The following is a 7,839-nucleotide window of genomic DNA, read 5'->3' as shown; positions in this document are numbered from 1 at the left end:
ACGCTCATCTCTTCTTTATCTTTTGCCGTGGTCGGGCATTGAGCTGAGCTCAATCTCACACCTTGCAGTACAGGCAAGAACCCTTTCTTGGACTGATCCATTTTGAACTTCTTCAAAATCTTATCAAGGTATGTGCTTTGTGAAAGACCTATGAGGCGTCTCGATCTATCCCTATAGATCTTGATGCCTAATATGTAAGCAGCTTCTCCAAGGTCCTTCATTGAAAAACACTTATTCAAGTAGGCCTTAATGCTGTCCAAGAATTCTATATCATTTCCCATCAAAAGTATGTCATCTACATATAATATGAGAAATGCTACAGAGCTCCCACTCACTTTCTTGTAAACGCAGGCTTCTCCATAAGTCTGCATAAACCCAAACGCTTTGATCATCTCATCAAAGCGAATGTTCCAACTCCGAGATGCTTGCACCAGCCCATAAATGGATCGCTGGAGCTTGCATACTTTGTTAGCATTCTTAGGATCGACAAAACCCTCCGGCTGCATCATATACAGTTCTTCCTAAAGATGCCTGTTAAGGAATGCCGTTTTGACATCCATCTGCCATATCTCATAATCATAGTATGCGGCAATTGCTAACATGATTCAGACGGACTTCAGCTTCTCTACGGGAGAGAAAGTCTCATCGTAGTCAACCCCTTGAACTTGTCGATAACCCTTAGCGACAAGTCGAGCCTTATAGATGGTAATATTACAATCCGCGTCCGTCTTCTTCTTAAAGATCCATTTGTTTTCTATCACTCGCCGATCATCGGGAAAGTCAGTCAAAGTCCATACTTTGTTTTCATACATGGATTCTATCTCGGATTGCATGGCTTCTAGCCATTTGTTGGAATCTGGGCCCGCCATCGCTTCTTCATAGTTCGAAGGTTCACTGTTGTCTAACAACATGATTTCTAGGACAGGGTTGCCATACCACTCTGGTGTGGAATGTGTCCTTGTGGACCTACGAAGTTCAGTAGCAACTTGATCAGAAGTACCTTGATCATCGTCATTAATTTCCTCTCCAGTCGGTGTAGGCACCACAGGAATGTTTTCCTGAGCTGCACTACTTTCCGGTTCAAGAGGTAGTACTTCATCGAGTTCTACTTTCCTCCCACTTACTCCTTTCGAGAGAAACTCTTTTTCCAGAAAGGATCCGTTCTTGGCAACAAAGATCTTGCCCTCGGATCTTAAGTAGAAGGTATACCCAATGGTTTCCTTAGGGTATCCTATGAAGACGCATTTTTCTGACTTGGGTTCGAGCTTTTCAGGTTGAAGTTTCTTGACATAAGCATCGCATCCCCAAACTTTTAGAAACGATAGCTTAGGTTTCTTTCCAGACCATAATTCATACGGTGTCATCTCAACGGATTTAGACGGTGCCCTATTTAAAGTGAATGTAGCTGTCTCTAGAGCGTATCCCCAAAATGATAGCGGTAAATCGGTAAGAGACATCATAGATCGCACCATATCCAATAGAGTGCGATTACGACGTTCGGACACACCGTTACACTGAGGTGTTCCAGGCGGCGTGAGTTGTGAAACGATTCCACATTTTCTTAAGTGTGTACCAAATTCGTGACTTAAATATTCTCCTCCACGATCCGATCGTAAGAATTTTATCTTTCGGTCACGTTGATTCTCTACTTCATTCTGAAATTCCTTGAAATTTTCAAATGTCTCAGACTTGTGTTTGATCAAGTAGACATACCCATATCTACTTAGTCATCAGTGAGAGTGAGAACATAACGATATTCTCCGCGAGCCTCAACGCTCATTGGACCACACACATCAGTATGTATGATTTCCAATAAGTTGGTTGCCCACTCCATTGTTCCGGAGAACGGGGTCTTGGTCATTTTGCCCATGAGGCATGGTTCGCATGTGTCAAATGATTCATAATCTAGAGACTCTAAAAGTCCATCAGCATGGATCTTCTTCATGCGCTTGACACCAATGTGACCAAGGCGGCAGTGCCACAAGTATGTGGGACTATCATTATCAACTTTACGTCTTTTGGTATTCACACTATGAATATGTGTAACATTACGTTTGAGATTCATTAAGAATAAACAATTGACCATCGGGGCATGACCATAAAACATATCTCTCATATAAATAGAACAACCATTATTCTCGGATTTAAATGAGTAGCCATCTCGTATCAAACGAGATCCAGATACAATGTTCATGCTCAAACTTGGCACTAAATAACAATTATTGAGGTTTAAAACTAATCCCGTAGGTAAATGTAGAGGTAGCGTGCCGACGGCGATCACATCGACCTTGGAACCATTCCCGACGCGCATCGTCACCTTGTCCTTCGCCAGTCTCCGCTTATTCCGCAGCTCCTGCTATGAGTTACAAATGTGAGCAACGGCACCGGTATCAAATACCCAGGAGTTACTATGAGTACTGGTAAGGTACACATCAATTACATGTATATCAAATATACCTTTAGTGTTGCCGGCCTTCTTGTCCGCTAAGTATTTGGGGCAGTTCCGCTTCCAGTGACCCTTCCCCTTGCAATAAAAGCACTCAGTCTCAGGCTTGGGTCCATTCTTTGTCTTCTTCCCGGCAACTGGCTTACCGGGCGCAGCAACATCTTTGCCGTCCTTCTTGAAGTTCTTCTTACCCTTGCCCTTCTTGAACTTAGTGGTCTTATTGACCATCAACACTTGATGTTCTTTCTTGATTTCAACCTCTGCTGACTTCAGCATTGAGAATACTTCAGGAATGGTCTTCACCATCCCCTGCATATTGTAGTTCAACATAAAGCTCTTGTAGCTCGGTGGGAGTGACTGAAGGATTCTGTCAATGACCGCCTCGTCCGGGAGGTTGATCTCCAGCTGGGACAGGCGGTTGTGCAACCCAGACATTTTGAGTATGTGCTCACTGACAGAACTGTTTTCCTCCATCTTACAACTATAGAACTTGTCGGAGACTTCATATCTCTCGACCCGGGCATGAGCTTGGAAAACCATTTTGAGCTCCTCGAACATCTCACATGCTCCGTGCTTCTCAAAATGCTTTTGGAGCCCCGGTTCTAAGCTGTAAAGCATGCCGCACTGAACGAGGGAGTAATCATCAGCACGTGATTGCCAAGTGTTCATAACTTCTTGGTTCTCTGGGATGGGTGCTTCACCTAGCGGTGCATCTAGGACATAATCTTTCTTGGCTGCTATGAGGATGATCCTCAGGTTCCGGACCCAGTCTGAATAGTTGCTGTCATCATCTTTCAGCTTGGTTTTCTCTAGGAACGCATTGAAGTTCATGTTGACATGAGCGTTGGCCATTTGATCTACAACACATATTTTGCAAAAGTTTTAGACTAAGTTCATGGTAATTAAGTTCATCTAATCAAATTATTTAATGAACTCCCACTCAGATTAGACATACCTCTAGTCATCTAAGTGTTACACGATCCGAGTCGACTAGGCCGTGTCCGATCATCACGTGAGAAGGACTAGTCATCATCGGTGAACATCTCCATGTTGATCGTATCTTCCATACGACTCATGTTCGACCTTTCGGTCTCTGTGTTCCGAGGCCATGTCTGTACATGCTAGGCTCGTCAAGTTAACCCTAAGTGTTCTGCATGTGTAAATCTGTCTTACACCCGTTATATGTGAACGTAAGGATCTATCACACCCGATCATCACGTGGTGCTTCGAAACGACGAACTTTAGCAATGGTGCACAGTTAGGGGGAACACTTTCTTGAAATTATTATAAGGGGTCATCTTATTTACTACCGCCGTTCTAAGTAAACAAGATGCATAAAACATAATAGACATCATATGCAATTATATAGTAGTGACATGATATGGCCAATATCATATAGCTCCTTCGATCTCCATCTTCGGGGCTCCATGATCATCTTCGTCACCGGCATGACACCATGATATCCATCATCATGATCTCCATCATTGTGTCTTCATGAAGTTGTCACGCCAACGACTACTTCTACTTCTATGGCTAACGCGTTTAGCAATAAAGTAAAGTAATTTACATGGCGTTCTTCAATGACACGCAGGTCATACAAAAAATAAAGACAACTCCTATGGCTCCTGCCGGTTGTCATACTCATCGACATGCAAGTCGTGATTCTATTACAAGAACATGATCTCATACATCACAATATATCATTCATTATTCATCACAACTTCTGGCCATATCACATCACATTACAATTGCTGCAAAAACAAGTTAGACGTCCTCTAATTCTTGTTGCATCTTTTACGTGGCTGCAATTGGGTTCTAGCAAGAACGTTTTCTTACCTACGAATAACCACATCGTGATTTTGTCAACTTATATTTACCCTTCATAAGGACCCTTTTCATCTAATCCGCTCCAACTAAAGTAGGAGAGACAGACACCCGCTAGCCACCTTATGCAACTAGTGCATGTCAGTCGGTGGAACCTGTCTCACGTAAGCGTACGTGTAAGGTCGGTCCGGGCCGCTTCATCCCACAATACTGCTGAAGCAAGAAAAGACTAGTAGCGGCAAGCAAGTTGACAAGATCTATGCCCACAACAAAATTGTGTTCTACTCGTGCAATAGAGAACTACGCATAGACCTAGCTCATGATGCCACTGTTGGGGAACGTTGCAGAAAATTAAAAAATTTCCTACGGTTTCACCAAGATCCATCTATGAGTTCATCTAAGCAACGAGTCATGGGAGAGATGCATCTACATACCACCTTGTAGATCGCGAGCGGAAGCGTTCAAAAGAACGGGGTTGAGGTAGTTGTTCTCGTCGAGATCCTATCTCCGGAGATCCTAGCGCCGAACGGACGGCACCTCCGCGTTCAACACACGTACGGTCAGTGTGAAGTCTCCTCCGTCTTGATCCAGCAAGGGGAAAGGAGAGGTTGATGATGATCTAGCAGCACAACGGCGTGGTGGTGGATGCAGCAGAACTCCGGCAGGGCTTCGCCAAGCTGCTGCGGGAGGAGGACGAGGTGTAGCAGGGGGAGGGAGGCGCCAAGACTTGGATGCGGCTGCCCTCCCCCCTGCCCTCCTTTATATAGGCCCCCAGGGGGGGCCGGCCCTAGGAGATCAATCTCCCAAGGGGGGGGGCGGCCAAGGGGGGTGGAGTGCCCCCCAAGGCAAGTGGTGCGCCCCCCCCCCACCTAGGGTTTCCAAACCTAGGCGCAAGGGGGCAAGGGGGGACGCACCAGCCCACTAGGGGCTGGTTCCCCTCCCACTTCAGCCCACGAGGCCCTCCGGGATAGGTGGCCCCACCCGGTGGACCCCCGGGACCCTTCCGGTGGTCCCGGTACAATACCGGGTGACCCTGAAACTCTCTTGATGGCCGAAACAGCACTTCCTATATAGTTTTCTTTACCTCCGGACCATTCCGGAACTTCTCGTGACGCCCGGATCTCATCCGGGACTCCGAACAACATTCGGTTTGCTGCATACTCATATTTATACAACCCTAGCGTCACCGAACCTTAAGTGTGTAGACCCTACGGGTTCGGGAGACATGCAGACATGACCGAGACAGCTCTCCGGTCAATAACCAACAGCGGGATCTGGATACCCATGTTGGCTCCCACATACTCCTCGATGATCTCATCGGATGAACCACGATGTCGAGGGTTCAAGCAACCCCGTATACTATTCCCTTTGTCAGACGGTATGTTACTTGCCCGAGACTCGATCGTCGGTATCCCAATACCTCGTTCAGTCTCGTTACCGGCAAGTCACTTTACTCGTACCGTAATGCATGATCCCGTGACTAGACACTTGGTCACTTTGAGCTCATTATGATGATGCACTATCGAGTGGGCCCAGTGATACCTCTCCGTAACACGGAGTGACAAATCCCAGTCTCGATCCATGTCAACCCAACAGACACTTTCAGAGATACCTGTAGTGCTCCTTTATAGTCACCCAGTTACGTTGTGACATTTGGTACACCCAAAGCACTCCTACGGTATCCGCGAGTTACATGATCTCATGGTCTAAGGAAGAGATACTTGACATTGAAAAAGCTCTAGCAAAACGAACTACACGATCTTGTGCTATGCTTAGAAATGGGTCTTGTCCATCACATCATTCTCCTAATGAGGTGATCCCATTGTCAACGACATCTAATGTCCATAGTCAGGAAACCATGACTATTTGTTGACCAACGAGCTAGTCAACTAGAGGCTTACTAGGGACGTATTGTGGTCTATGTATTCACACGTGTATTACGATTTCTAGATAATACAATTATAGCATGAATAAAAGACAATTATCATGAACAAGGAAATATAATAATAATCCTTTTATTATTGTCTCTAGGGCATATTTCTGACAAATGTTCATGTTGATGCTCAACCTAGTAATGATAATGATGTAGAAGTTGAACCTGCTGTTGATCTTGATAAACCACAATCAAAGAATCAACGTTATGATAAAAGAGATTTTGTTGCTAGAAAACATGGTAAAGAAAGGGAACCATGGGTTCAGAAACCCATGCCTTTTCCACTGAAACCATCCAAGAAAAAGGATGATGAGGATTTTGAGCGCTTTGCTGAAATGATTAGACCCATCTTTTTGCGTATGCGATTAACTGATGTGCTCAAAACAAATCCTTATGCTAAGTATATGAAGGATATTATTGCTAATAAAAGAAAGATACCTGAAGCTGAAATTTCCACCATGCTTGCTAATTGCACTTTTAAGGGTGGAATACCAAAGAAACTTGGAGATCCCGGAGTGCCTACTATACCATGCTCCATTAAAAGAAGCTATGTTAAAACTGCTTTATGTGATCTTGGAGCCGGTGTTAGTGTCATGCCTCTCTCTTTATATCGTAGACTTGACTTGAATAAGTTGACACCTACTGAAATATCTTTGCAAATGGCTGATAAATCAACTGCTATACCTGTTGGTATTTGTGAGGATGTGCCTGTTGTAGTTGCAATATTTTAACAGACTTTGTTATTCTTGATATTCCCGAGGATGTTAGTATGTCTATTATTCTTGGAAGACCTTTCCTTAATACTGCAGGGGCCGTTATTGATTGCACCAAAGGCAATGTCACTTTTCATGTTAATGGCAATGAGCACACGGTACATTTTCCGAGGAAACAACCTCAAGTTTAGAGTATCAACTCTATTGGAAAAGTTCCATCGATTATATTTGGAGGTTTCGAATTTCCTCTCCCTACTGTCAAAAAAAAGTATGATATTCTTATTGTTGGGGATTTTCATATCCCCGTTGAGGTAACTTAGTGTCATTTGAAATTTCTCCGGTTTCGGGATTATTCGGAATGAGTTTGTTAACAAGACTTGATCAACCTTGTTAGTGGGTTCATTTTGATGATCACGAGATGGATGAAACTAGAAGCACAACTCTCTGTACCCTCTTTATATTTTCTGTTACTTAGTAGAAATAAAGTAAAATAATATATTTTTCTGTCTGTTTCCTGACTTATCCGTGCAATATAAAAATATCCCGAAAATAAAAGTCCTCAGAATACCATGCAAATTTAATATGATTTTTTCGGGAATATTTGAGAATTTACTATGCAAAAATTACCACGGTGGCCCTCCTCCACTTATTCCTGCACCCATCTTCTTCCTCTCCCTCACGCAAACATGAAAAACCAACTCAAGCACGAGTTCCATCCCCCGTTGCTGTGATTTTTGATCTCCTTACTCAAAGCACCTCTCGCAAAACTGCTTGGGGAGATTGTTCCTTGAAATAATGAAGAGACTTTTGAGGGGCTCGTCGAGCCGAAGCTCTAAGGAAAAACTAAAGGAAGAAGAGGAGAAGCCCAAATTTAATTTACCTCACACCGCGGAGGTCCGGCCTTGTGAATGGCCTTCCGATGA

This window comes from Triticum aestivum, chromosome 4A, assembly GCF_018294505.1.
Source record: "Triticum aestivum cultivar Chinese Spring chromosome 4A, IWGSC CS RefSeq v2.1, whole genome shotgun sequence".
NCBI lineage: Eukaryota > Viridiplantae > Streptophyta > Magnoliopsida > Poales > Poaceae > Triticum > Triticum aestivum.
This window is presented reverse-complemented; position numbering follows the sequence as displayed.